Raw genomic sequence first — 12399 nt, 5'->3', positions numbered from 1 at the left:
GCATTGCCACACCCTATAACGTCCCCTGTGGTCCCTTATTGATTTACCCCCTCCCTCCTACTCCTCCCAAGCCAGAGGTCACCACTAATCTGTACTCTTTCACCATAGATTAGTTGTTCTCCTAGAGTTTCAAATAGATGGACTCATACTGTTTGCTCTTTTGCATCTCATTTCTTTCATTCAGCACATGCCTGGGAGACTCACCCACACTGTCTCAGGAATCCATTCGTTTGTATTGCTGAACAGGAGTCTATCATATGAACTGCAGCCCTTGTATGAGTTATTCCCCGGTTTCTTCATTCATTCTCTTATTGATGAATATTTAAATTATTTACATATATATAGTTATTATTTATATATATATATTTATATATGTAGTTATCTTAATAGGAAAGGGTCAACCTATTTTCCAAAATAGTTGTGCGATTTTGCATTTCCCACCAGCAGCGTATGAAAGTTTCATTGGTTTCACAGTCTTGCCAACATTTGGCTTTGTTAGTCTTTGTCATCTTAAGGCAATTAAAAATTTTTACAGGCATTGTTTTATTGGCTTCTCAGGTGGGTATGTAATCTTCCTATCCCTACGCTGTGGATGAGGAGACGGCTCAGGGAGGAGGTAACTCACTTGCATGATGGTGGGGCCATGATTTGAAGGCAGGCTGTCAAGTGTGGGGAAGGTGGACCACATGCCCCAGGTCTGAGCCCATCTACGAATGTGACTCATTGTCCAGGACCCTCTGCTGTGATGTGGGGACATCCAGTCCAGAGGACACTTCATTCATTGCTTTTGCTCTGGGAGTAGTTTAGTTTGATTCTTGACTCTCAAGGCGTGGACACTGACCAAGAGGGACACGAGGGAAGGAACTAACACACGTTCAACAATGACCGTGATCCAGGTAACATGCAATGTGCTGCCACGGCTTTCAGATAGTGCTGTCCCCACTTTACAGATGAGCAAACTGAGGCTTGTCCTTAAGCTAACACTTGAATAGGCAGTGAAACCAGACACTGCATGTTCAGGGTTAGTGGGTGACACAAATAGGGAAGGTCATCCTTAGATCTTGGAGGGAGGCTTCTGAGCTGGTGCCCTTGGGCAGGCTTCAAAGAGGCGGGAGATCTGAGAAGGGAGTGACAAGCTGGGAGCACATCATACAGGGCTGAGTGTAGAGCAGATGCAAGAGGATGGAGGTGGGTCCAGATGGCACAGGAAAGAGAATTTTGTCAGAGTGGAAGGGTGGGAGGATCCTGGGGTTGGGGAGGCTGGAAAATAGAGACAGATGTCAGATTCTAAACATCATCTATGGACTTGAACCCTCTTTAATGTTGAGGGAGATGAGATGTGAGTAATAAAGGAAAATTCCCGTTTGGGTCCCTCTAAATGGGACACAGTTCTGAGACTGGACCACAGCTTTTTAAGTGAAGTGACACTTACTATATTTTACCTTTTGTTTTTAAATGGATCATGCTATCACAGCTGTTTATTTTCTGTCCCCTCCAAAGAACTATATATCATAAATATTTCCAAATCCTGAGTCTTCTATATCTTTTTTCAAACTATCCTTTTGCTTGAATATACTATGTAGTATTTATATCTGATTTACAACTGTTTGACCTTTGGGTGATTTCAGCGTTTTGCTATAATTAATAACACCCCATTAAACATTCTTGTAGATAAATCTTTTTCTATTTCATTAGTTTCTTCAGATACAGTATTTGAGAGTGGGAACGTAACTTTTCAGCTTCTTGATAGTGCTAAATTCACCTCAGGAGGGGAAGGACCAAATTATGCTTTCATTAACAGTCTTGGGGACCCCCCGTCACTGCTCACTGGCCAATGCTATAATTTTTTTTAAATAAAAAAAATTAAATTTAAAAATATTTTGCTCAGTTGATAAGAAAAAAGAGAACATTGTTGTTTCACTTTGCATTTTTTTTTTTTTTTTTTTTTTTTTTGCGGTACGCGGGCTTCTCACTGTTGTGGCCTCCCCCGTTGCGGAGCCCAGGCTCTGGACGCGCAGGCTCAGTGGCCATGGCTCACGGGCCCAGCCGCTCCGTGGCATGTGGGAACTTCCTGGACCGGGGCACGAACCCGTGTCCCCTGCATCGGCAGGCGGACTCTCAACCACTGCGCCACCAGGGAAGCCCCTCACTTTGCATTTTTTTGATTGATGCGGAAGCCTGACAGTTTTCAATAATCTTGGAATTTGTGTATCTTTTCTTTTTTGGGGAGTTCCTCATTCACCTCCGGGTCCAGTCTGGCTGTGGGAACTCTACCTTGCTCTGTGCCTGCCCTGATGGTAGGCTGTAGTCCCTGGACACAGACCATGAACACTCGGCAGGAAAAAGCCATGATGCTGTGGTCTTCAGGCAGGTCACAGCCATAACTCAGAGGTGTAGACTGGCATTTTGATGTCCTTGTTCTAGCCTCCTGACCCATGGCTGGGTTCCTGTTAACAACAGCAGGCTGTTGATGGGCTCAAACCTGCATCTTTGTTTGTGTTTCTAGCAGCCAGGAGCTCACTCCCTCCCAGGGCTGGCTGTTGCATTTCAGGCCAGTCTATTTACTGGGAGCTTTGAGGTTGTGACATAACACGCACTCCCTGACTGTTGGCGTTTTCCTGAAAGTAAACAAGAAGTCGGATGAAGATGGTTTCTTTGGGAGGTGACCCCAGGAAGCAGTGGAGTCTGGTGAGTTGGGTGGGGAGAGGAAAGGCCCATAAAGGGGCATTGCTGAGCTGGTCACCATGCTCGTCCCCCTGTGAGGGCTCTGTCAGGAAGCACATGGACCTGCCTTAGAATCGTCTCTCAGATAATGGGAATTTGGACTCCTGACCCCGTGAAAGATTATCGCCGTCAGGGGAGGGGGTGTTACACCCCGTGCTCCGGGCTGCACCTGTCCCTGACAAAACTGTCTTCTGTGGCTCCAGGGCAGACCCCCGAGGCAGAGAAGCAAAGCCCCCATGGTGTGTACTTGTGGTGGGAGGTGGGTGGAATGCTCCCATCAGGTACTGGGGGTATGGGCCTGACTGTGTGCGCTCCGTCTGCGTTACCACCATTGGGGGAGAGGTGGGAGGGTCTGAAGGTAAACAGACCCTCCCTCCTTGGGGTCTCAAGGGAAGTGATGTCACAGCTGCACAGAAGCAGCAGCTGCCTTTCTCAAGTGGAACCCCCATGCAGGCACCTGTGCCATCCCGCTAGGGTCCCAGGCCTCCACACCCTTCACCCATGGCGTTTCCCAAAGTGGAACACCGGTACCAGGAGAGAAGGTAAGCCCGGGCAACCCTGTATGTTCTATGCCCTTCCCCACCTTCCTTAGAGAGTCACGATGGACATTCACATAGTAAAGGCCCTGAGAAGTCCTGCAGCAGAAAAGCATGCTTCCCTTTGTTCAACCCAGTGTTCACCTCCTTTGACTGTCCATGGAGTATCAGCGCAGCAGCATCTGAGGAACACATTTGGTGAAGCCTTGTCCTGGGGTCCAGACCCTGGAGTGGACAGTGCAATGTTTTCTGGAATTGTAGGCGTGGTTTCCACCCATGCTGCCCCTCCCCCTCCAGACAAAGCTTACTGCCACTTGGCTGATTCCCTGGCTCCCCGGAGCCCGTCTGGGGTGAATGACCTCTTCTAAGAGCCAGGGGCTTTCTCACCATCTTTCCAGAGGAGTCACGCTTTCCCTGCTGGAGCCCGGCCACACTGTCTCGTTTTGATTTCCCACTAGCTGGAACTATTGTGGGGGACCCAGTCCTCAAAGATTAAGCCTCATGTCTAGCACCCCATCGCCAACCCCCAAACCCTGTCCCTTGGCCCTGCCTGGGTGGTCCCTTTGTCTTCTGCTTTGCTCTCTCATTTCAGTGAGTGATGAAAAGGTCTGAAGATCAAAAGATGCTGCATTTTTAAAGATGAAACCGAATGCCACCAAATTGGCAACTTCTGAAAGCTGAGCTCAGCAGTCAGTGCTGGATGCCAGGCTGAGAAAAGGAGGAGGCGTGGTGAGGGGCCTGATGATAAAGCAGTCGTCTGCGATTCTCGCAGGTTGTTCAAGCTGTGCCCGGCCCTGTGACCCTCTTCCCTCTTTTTGGTTTGTATTTTTCCCTGAAGTCTCAACTCCTCGGCCTGCATACCTGCCAATGACCTGTTTTCTTCTATCCCAGCTGAGGGGCACCGGCCCTGCTTCATCTTACTCCCCAGCACCTCCTGGCCCCATCCTGTTCCTTTTTTTAAAAGTTCTGGAGTGAGTAAAGGGGCAAAACCTCCATCCTGATGACCAGCACAGCCTTTTCAATGTGGTAACGTGTGTCTTTCTGGAGAGCTGGGGACATTTTTGTCCCAGCAGCAGTGACACGTTAAGCTTGGCACGTCTTTCTTTTAAGCCAAAAAAGGGAGCAGATGGACCTATTTTGGTGGTGGCAGGAGAGAGCACTTGAGAAGCTTCTAGGTACTCCAAGTGTCCTTTTACTCCTCTCGCTCTTTTGCATCAACTGCTCTCTCCAGCTCAGCGCTTCATCCATGCGATGGAGCTATGGCCACGGAGGTCGTGGCCTTGTTGGGAGAGTGGGATGTGGTTCTGCGTGGAGAACCTCAGGGTTGGGGTGGAGACAGATGCTCTGTCCTTTTCCCCTAACCCTGTGAGTACCTTCCACCCACACTTCAGTGGGGCATTTGTAAATCAAATCCAGGGAACAATTGTGAGTTCTGAGAATTTATGAGAAAGTTCTTTTTAAACTCTAAAGCATCGTGCACAGAATGGCAAATAATCTCATCCCAAACGCCACCAGGGGCTTCATGACCCTGCATGATGCGGTATTAAATGGGTCCTTGGACCCCTCCTACATTGTTGGTGGGAATGTAAATTGGTGCAGCCACTATGGAGAACCGTATGGAGGTTCCTTAACAAACTAAAAATAGAGCTACCCTATGATCCAGCAATCCCACTCCTGAGCATGTATCTGGAGAAAACCATGGTTCGAAAGGATACATGCACCCCAATGTTCACTGCAGAGCTGCTTACAATAGCCAATACATGGAAGCAACCTAAGTGTCCATCGACAGATGAATGGATACAGAAGATGTGGTAAATACATACAATGGAATATTACTCAGCCATTAAAAATGATGAAATGATGCCATTTGCAGCAACATGGATGGACCTAGAGATTATCACACTAAGTGAAGTCAAAGACAAATCAGATGATATCTCATATGTGGAATCTAAAAAGAAAGATACAAATGAACTTATTTACAAAATAGAAACAGACTCACAGACTTGGAAAACAAAATTCTGGTTACCAAAGGGGAAAGGGGAGAGGGGGGGATAAATTGGGAGTTTGGGAATAACATATACACAGTATTATATTTAAACTAGATAACCAACAAGGAGACCTACTGTGTAGCACAGGGAACTCTACTCAATATTCTGTAATAACCTAAATGGGAAAAGAATTTGGAAAAGAATAGATACATGTATATGTATAACTGAATCACTTTGCTGTACACCTGAAACTAACACAACATTGTAAATCAACTACAGTCCAATATAAAATTAAAATTAAAAAATAAATGGATCCTTGGAAACACAGTGCACTGACTTCCCAGCCCATGAAAATGATCTACCATGTAGTAGTTCTGTCTCTATGGAGGTGGTGTGGTGTTGACAAAAAATAGGGCTTTTGGAGCCAGACTGCCATGGTTTGAGCCCTGGTGCTACCACTTCCTGGCTGTGTGACCTTGGGCAAGAGGCAGGTCAGTCTGCCTCTCTGGAGCACCGTTTGCTCCTCTGTACGCTGGGAACCCTGTGTAGCAATTCACAAGTTCACGGGGCTCCAGTGAGGTCGCTGGTATGAAAGGAGCTCTGGCCATAGTAAAGGGCTGTAGAAACGTGCTGTGTCATGGCTCAGAGGAAATTGGGATGTGCCGGGAGACGCTCTAGGTTTGGCGGAAGGTGGTCTTGGTTCAAATTCCCATTCCTCCTCCTACTGGCTTGGGGACCCAGCTTCAGGCTTCTTTGGTGTCAAATGGAAGAGAGGGAGGGCCGAAGGACAGAAATGGGTGAGCACCTCTGTAAAGCGTGATGGGCCAGCACGCTCAGCATCCTTGGATTGGGTTCACCTGTCGCTATGCAGAGATCTCCCCTGGGGGGTGCAAAGGAGAGGTTTAGCTGGGAGAGATAGGAGGAGGAGACCCTCCCTAGAGGGGGCCAGGACTCGAGCCTGGAAACAGAGAACAGCGCCAGGCAGGTGGTGACTGATTGGGAGGGAGGAGCCTGCATACGGGCAGGCATGGAATAGCGTGGAAGGAACTGACATCCTTGGAACCAGCCCTGAAGGCTCCGAGTTACAGAACGTGGGTGCCATTGGGGTTTTGCGGTGGCAGATTGGGGACCTGCCACGTGCGAACTTGTGCGTATGTGATGCCCACGTCAGTCCTTCCAGGGGCTGGTCCAGTACCTGCGAGGCCCACTTCACCAGTGCCCCACCTGGGGCCCTGCGCTGACCTGCTCAGGACCCATGACCCTGCTTGTCTGGCCACGGCCTCATCTGATTGCAGGTTTCATTTTGGTTTTCCTCTTGGAAATTTCTCTTGGAATTGGGACATAGAGAGGCTGAGATTGCTAGCTGTGTGGACTTGGCCTGTGAGGGGTTGACAGCCATCGGCAGGAGCCTCTGGTGGCCGGTGTACCAGCTGATGCAGCCAGTCCCTGAAGAGAAGAGAGAGAACAGAGTGGAAAAGCAGAGATGGGAGACCAGGAGGCCCCAGAGAAAGAGGAGCATGTGTGTGTGTGCGTGTGCGTGTGCGTGTGCGTGTGCATGTGTGCGTGTGCGTGTGCGTGTGTGTGTGTGGAGGGGGCCTGCAGAGAGAAATAAAGCTACAAGCTACAGAGGGACAAAATCCCTAAGATTTTTCAGCCATGCTTTGTTTTCTTCCTGCCCTGCAATGCCCAGTTGTACCTTCACTGCGACTCCTCCCAGCACCCCATGCCCTCACCCCTTCTCCCCCTGTGTGTTTGAACAAACTGGGGGGAGTTCTCCTCTTTGTGGTAAACAGGCCCTGAAAATCCTAGCTGGTGTCCCCGCTTTCCGGTTGTGAAAACTGAAACTCAGATATAGTTAGTTACCCAAGTGGCCCCGTGAGCACCAGGTCTGACACACGGGGTCCTGCCAGCATTGCAAGCCCCCCTTTCAAGCCTCTCTGGACGGCTTCCATGACAAAGGCTGTCGCTCTTTCCGGAAGCATGATGGCTGGAGAGTCCCACATAGAGGGACTAGTAGAGGGACTAGCAGAGGGCGGGCTCTCCTAACCCCCGGAACCGGGCATGAGCTAAAACCATTGTCTCGGAAGAGCTCAGCTGGCCACGCCCTGGAGCTGAGAGGTAGCACACACTGCATATAAGATGTCTGGGCTCCGTCTGACCTTCTCTGGGTTGAGCTCAAGGACATGGAGATGCCTCAGAAGGAAGTCCTTGGAACTGTCCACGCTTGAGGCCAGTGTCCAGCACAGTTCCCCTCTGCTTCTTCCCAGGTGTCCCTCCCAGTCTGGACCAAGAGCTGGGCCTCCCCGGGAGAGGAGGAGTGTGGGACACAGGGTGGGCCCTGAGCTCTCCAGGGCCTGGGAGGCCCTCTGTCCACATGCTCCCATGCTGCCTTTCTCTCCCGACTTTACCCCAGCTGGGCTGCGAGCTCCTGCAGACAGCTTCATGCCCTGGGACGTGGCCGAGTGTTTGGCAGGCCATGAATGAATGAATGAGTGCTTGCTGAGTGATGGACGCCCTGGGTGAGAGAGGAGGGCAGATACTGGGGCTGCCAGGACAGTACCTGGGGGGCCACCATGGGGGCTCTGGGGCAGCCACATTCATGGTTTTGACTGTGTGCTGCTCCTGTGACGTTGCCATCGGGAGACACGGTGAGACCTGGGAGGGTAAAGGTGTGAGGTTTCTATTTCAGAAGAGTTCATGGAGAACAGTTCTTAAAACTCAAAGTATTTCTCCGTGGATAAGGGCACCCCTGGGTTCTCCCTGTCCTGCCCCGTGACCGTCAGCAGAAGGCGAGAAGGGGTTCCAGGGAGCCAGCCTGGGCCCAAGAACTGACCCGGTGGCCTCACGAATGGGAAGAGGCCTCCTCATGCAGTCTGAGCCCCTGTGACCTGCAGGCGAGGGTCTGGGGGAACCCAGCTGTGCCTCTCCCTGCTGTCCGGGCTGCCCAGGGCTTCACTCCACTTATAGGACGATGGCTGTGAAGGACCTCAAACTGGTGTCTGGAGGCCTAGGTGTGGGCTGATTCCAGAAAAGCAACCCAGGTCATGTCCTCTCTCCATCCCGATTGGCTGCATGGATGGAAAGGAGAAACCTGCACTTATCAGATGCTTTGGAAACCTCATGAGCTGTCTTCTGTGACTGATTCCGGTTGTGTTTTCCTCTCTGTGTGTGGCAAATGCACCGTCCTGACAGGGGAGCAACGCTCACGGAGGCTGACTCATCACACCCTTCGGGGGTTTCAAATCATCTCTCGGGTCTCTGTGGGGCTCTTGCCAGAGGGACTCTTGATTTGCATTTTATAAGGAGCCTCACATTTTTTTTTTTCTCTCCAGATCATTTTCCTCCCTTTTTTTATTCCTCTGGCCCAGATGAGTACTTCATAATCTCAAAGGCTTAAGTCATAGAAAATCCTGGCATCAGAAAAACTGGGTTTGAAACCTGTTCTGTCTCTTATATGTTATGATGGGCAAGTCATTTCCCTTCCCAGGCCTTCTGATGCCAAGTCGGGCTAAAATAGCTTCCATTGGAAACTTGTTTGGAATATCTGATGAGATAAGCAGATAAAAAGGCTTTGTAGATTAAAAAAAAAAAAAAAACCTAAAAATTTTCTCAAGTTCTAGTGGGCTGGTTAATTAACTAGTGAGCTCGGTTAATTAGTTCATAAATGAACTGTCCATTGGTAGGTGTGTTGTTTAGCTAAGAAAAAATGGTGACTCTGCACATTTCATTTAGTCATTCTGCAATTATTTGGCACCAATATGTTCAATGCAGTGCTATGTATTCTGTTGAAAATAAAATGGTTGAAGATACTCTCTTACCATCTGGTAGGGGATAGAGGACGTCGTATTGATAACAGCAATGTCCCTTCGCCTGAGTCAATTCTTCATTTTTATCTTACTAAATGTATTTTGGTGAATCGATTTAGAACACGTTTGGAATAAGGCTGAGTATAAAACAGTTTCATCCTAGTGTTTGAAATGATTAAACATCTGGGAGAAATATGGATTTTTAAAATCCAGTTGTTTGGCATGAAGTAGAGAGTTTCATGAGCCACGGGGCTTTCTTGGCACTGGGCCGCTGGACCCTCTGTGGGTGCCCTAGGGGGTTCTAGGCCTTAGGTTGGATGGTTTGGCCATTAAACATGGTGGAGACAGCAGCACCAAGCCCAGGGCCAGCTTCAGGGGTATGTGACCTGGGCAGTCGCACTACACTCAAAAGGGCCTTGTCTGGCTGTCTTAAAATTCAAAATAGTTTTATCTTTGAACTTGTGCTCTGCAAGTGACATCCAGTGAGGCAATGGAGCTTGTGTGTGAGCAGAGGAGGTATCTATAATATGCGTGTCCCCATTCCCTGCTATGTTCATACACATCATTCACGATGCCCCGTGAGCACACAATGAGAGCGGACCCATCATGCTTGGAAGTTCAGGAAGTTGTCAAAGTGAGTACAAAGGCACGCATGGAATGCAAGCTCCTGGCCCCCAAGGTGCTTTGGTAGAATGCGCACATATGGAGAAGAGAAGTGAAACAGTTGAGTTAGCTTCTGCAGTGTTTCCACCGCTCTGGTAAGAATGAAATGTACGCACATGTACAAACGGTAAAACACCAGTTGCGTAATTTTGGTTATTTCCCGTGTGAGGTAAATGCTCTTATGTTTGCATTTGAACCTGGAATTGCACAATATAAAGACGAATGGCAAAACACATGCTAATAATTTAAAATTTATCTTAACAAAACATGAAATACTAAACAAAAACACCACGACTAGTGGAGAGAGCAGATCGTCAAAGCAAGAGCTTGTATTTCAGTCCCTCTCAGGGCATGTTTACCCTCCTTTTTGAATAAATGTCTCTGCATTTATGTTTCGCACTGGACCCCACAGATATCTTGGGACTGAGACCTAGAGATGTTTGACCACATCCTTGCAGGATAAGGGCTCCACAGAATGTCAAACAATGAGGTGGCGCTGGGCTGCTCTGCGAAGGCTTCTCGGGCATCACCAACTGGTGAGAAGGATGTCTTCCTTTGGGAAGTTGCATTTTCTTTGGAGGTATGTGTCTCCGGGATGCTTCTTCTTGTAAAGGACTAAGGCCCAGAGAAGAGAAGAGAAGTGACCTGTCTAAGGTCACACAGCTCATGAGTTACACAGCCCTGTCCTGAACCCAGGTATCCTACATACTGGTGGCCACAGTCCTCATCCAATTTTCCCTGCTCCACACTTTAGGTGGGCACCACCCGCCTTGGTTGTGCCATTGCACACAGTGAATCCCACCTTGTGTGGGATTGCATACCTAGTGCTGGGATTACAGGAGTTTTAGCAAGGAGTGTGGGCTAGTGGTCATGGGCTTGGTCTCTGGAGACAGACAGAATAGGGTTCAGATGGCATCTTCCCCCTCATTAACCAAGTGATGTTGGCTATGCTTACAGAGCGTTTATAGAATGCCTGCCAGGCATGAGGTCAGGAGTGCAGTGGTGAACAGGCTGATATGTCCCCTTTCCTTCTGGAGTTCAGAGCCTAGGGAGATAAGATATCAGCAGAACAGTATAAAATATTTGCTGTCTGTCTACGTGGTAAATGTTATGAAGGAAATGTGAGGGGGCTAGGAGAGATTGTAGCAGAGCGAGGTACTTCACTTTTTTAAGCCTCCGTTTTCCCATCTGCAAAATGGGGGTAGTAAAAGACATCTCAGAGATTTATTGGGAGGATTAAAAGAGAGACTCTGTGTACCTTAACCCTTTCTTTTTAGGGAGTTGTTATTTGGGAAGTACATGGTTGGGCCGCTTAATAAATGTCACTTTCCTCTCCTTTCTGTGAAAAGGAGCAGAGGCTGCTAATGACCTTATTCTGTCCTCTGACCCTCTGCTGAAGCTCTTCTCTGAAATGAGTCAGTGAAACAACCTAAATGGCCGAACCCATCCCCATCTTCCAAGGCGGACGCTGACAAGGAAGCGTAGCGCCACTTCCTTCCGGAAGCTTCCCACATCTCACGAGGCGCGTGAAATTTACGCTCCTCTCTGGGGTCCCATCCCGGATCAGTTGGGTGGCTTTGGCAACATTTAACAGAAAATTTGGTCCATAGCGGTTTATGTGATGAGGGGCTTTGCTGTCATACTTAAGAACAAATCCAGAGGTATGTGGGTTTCAGGTGCTGGAAAACCAGGGGGGCAAGTTGGCTTTGACTCTTTGGGACTCTCGGGTCCTGCTGGATGTGTGGGTGTCACCCTTGGGCTGGTAGCAAGATGGCGGCAGCAGCAACCCATGCTTCTCATCACCTAGGGAGATTTTTCCCAGCAGCCCCTGGGAGAAGCCAACTGGGTCACATCCAGTGGAATTGCCCCTCTGGCTTAGACCTGTCAGGAGCTCCGCTGGATCTGGGGTCCCCAGCCTTGCATTGCATGATAGGTAGGTGTTACCCTGAGCAAAACCAGGGCTTCTTAAGGAAAGGGAACCGCAGGGTTACGGATGCTGAGAAGCTGCCTCACCTCTCTCTGTGTCTCATGCTACTTGTTTATTACACTTCCTGCCCCCTTCCTGGGCACCCGCAGGTCAAGGCCAGTTTCTGGGGTGTCTTTGAGTCTTCCTCACCACCTAGCTCATCCTTTGCAATTCTGGGAGTGAGGTGATTAGGTTTTCCTTTCTTTATAGGGAGTTAAAACAAAACCCCCAATGCTACCAGCATATCATGAATATGTAGACACTGCCATCCGCCGTTGTCTTTTTTGGATTCCTTGGTGGTAATTTTTTTTTTTTTTACATTTATGCTGACAGCATGCTCGCAGACCTGCCGTATCCACAGTGAGCAATTTGATTTTGCAACAGTAACAGTCAACTCCTGACGCATGTTTACGCGGATGGCTTCTTTTTGGGAGGTTTCTCACATTTATTGGTAAAACTAGCCTTTCCTCACCTTCCTGGGTTCCTTTCTTAGATTCCATATCCTGGGGCTTTTGCTCAGGAGCCCAAATCAGGACAGAATCTCTCTTTTTAATGCACAAAGGCCCAAACAAGCAATTAACACGTAAACAAAACCTACCTGCATGTAGATCCTTTTTTCATCTGTGATGTTTGTTTTCAAATCCCCAAATTTGTTTCCAATCCATCCTTGAAACCCAGAGGAACTTTCTCTGGATCGTTAATGATGGAATGTCAAC

Source organism: Orcinus orca, chromosome 2 (genome assembly GCF_937001465.1).
Source record: "Orcinus orca chromosome 2, mOrcOrc1.1, whole genome shotgun sequence".
Classification (NCBI taxonomy): domain Eukaryota; kingdom Metazoa; phylum Chordata; class Mammalia; order Artiodactyla; family Delphinidae; genus Orcinus; species Orcinus orca.
Note: the sequence above shows the minus strand (reverse complement) of the source record.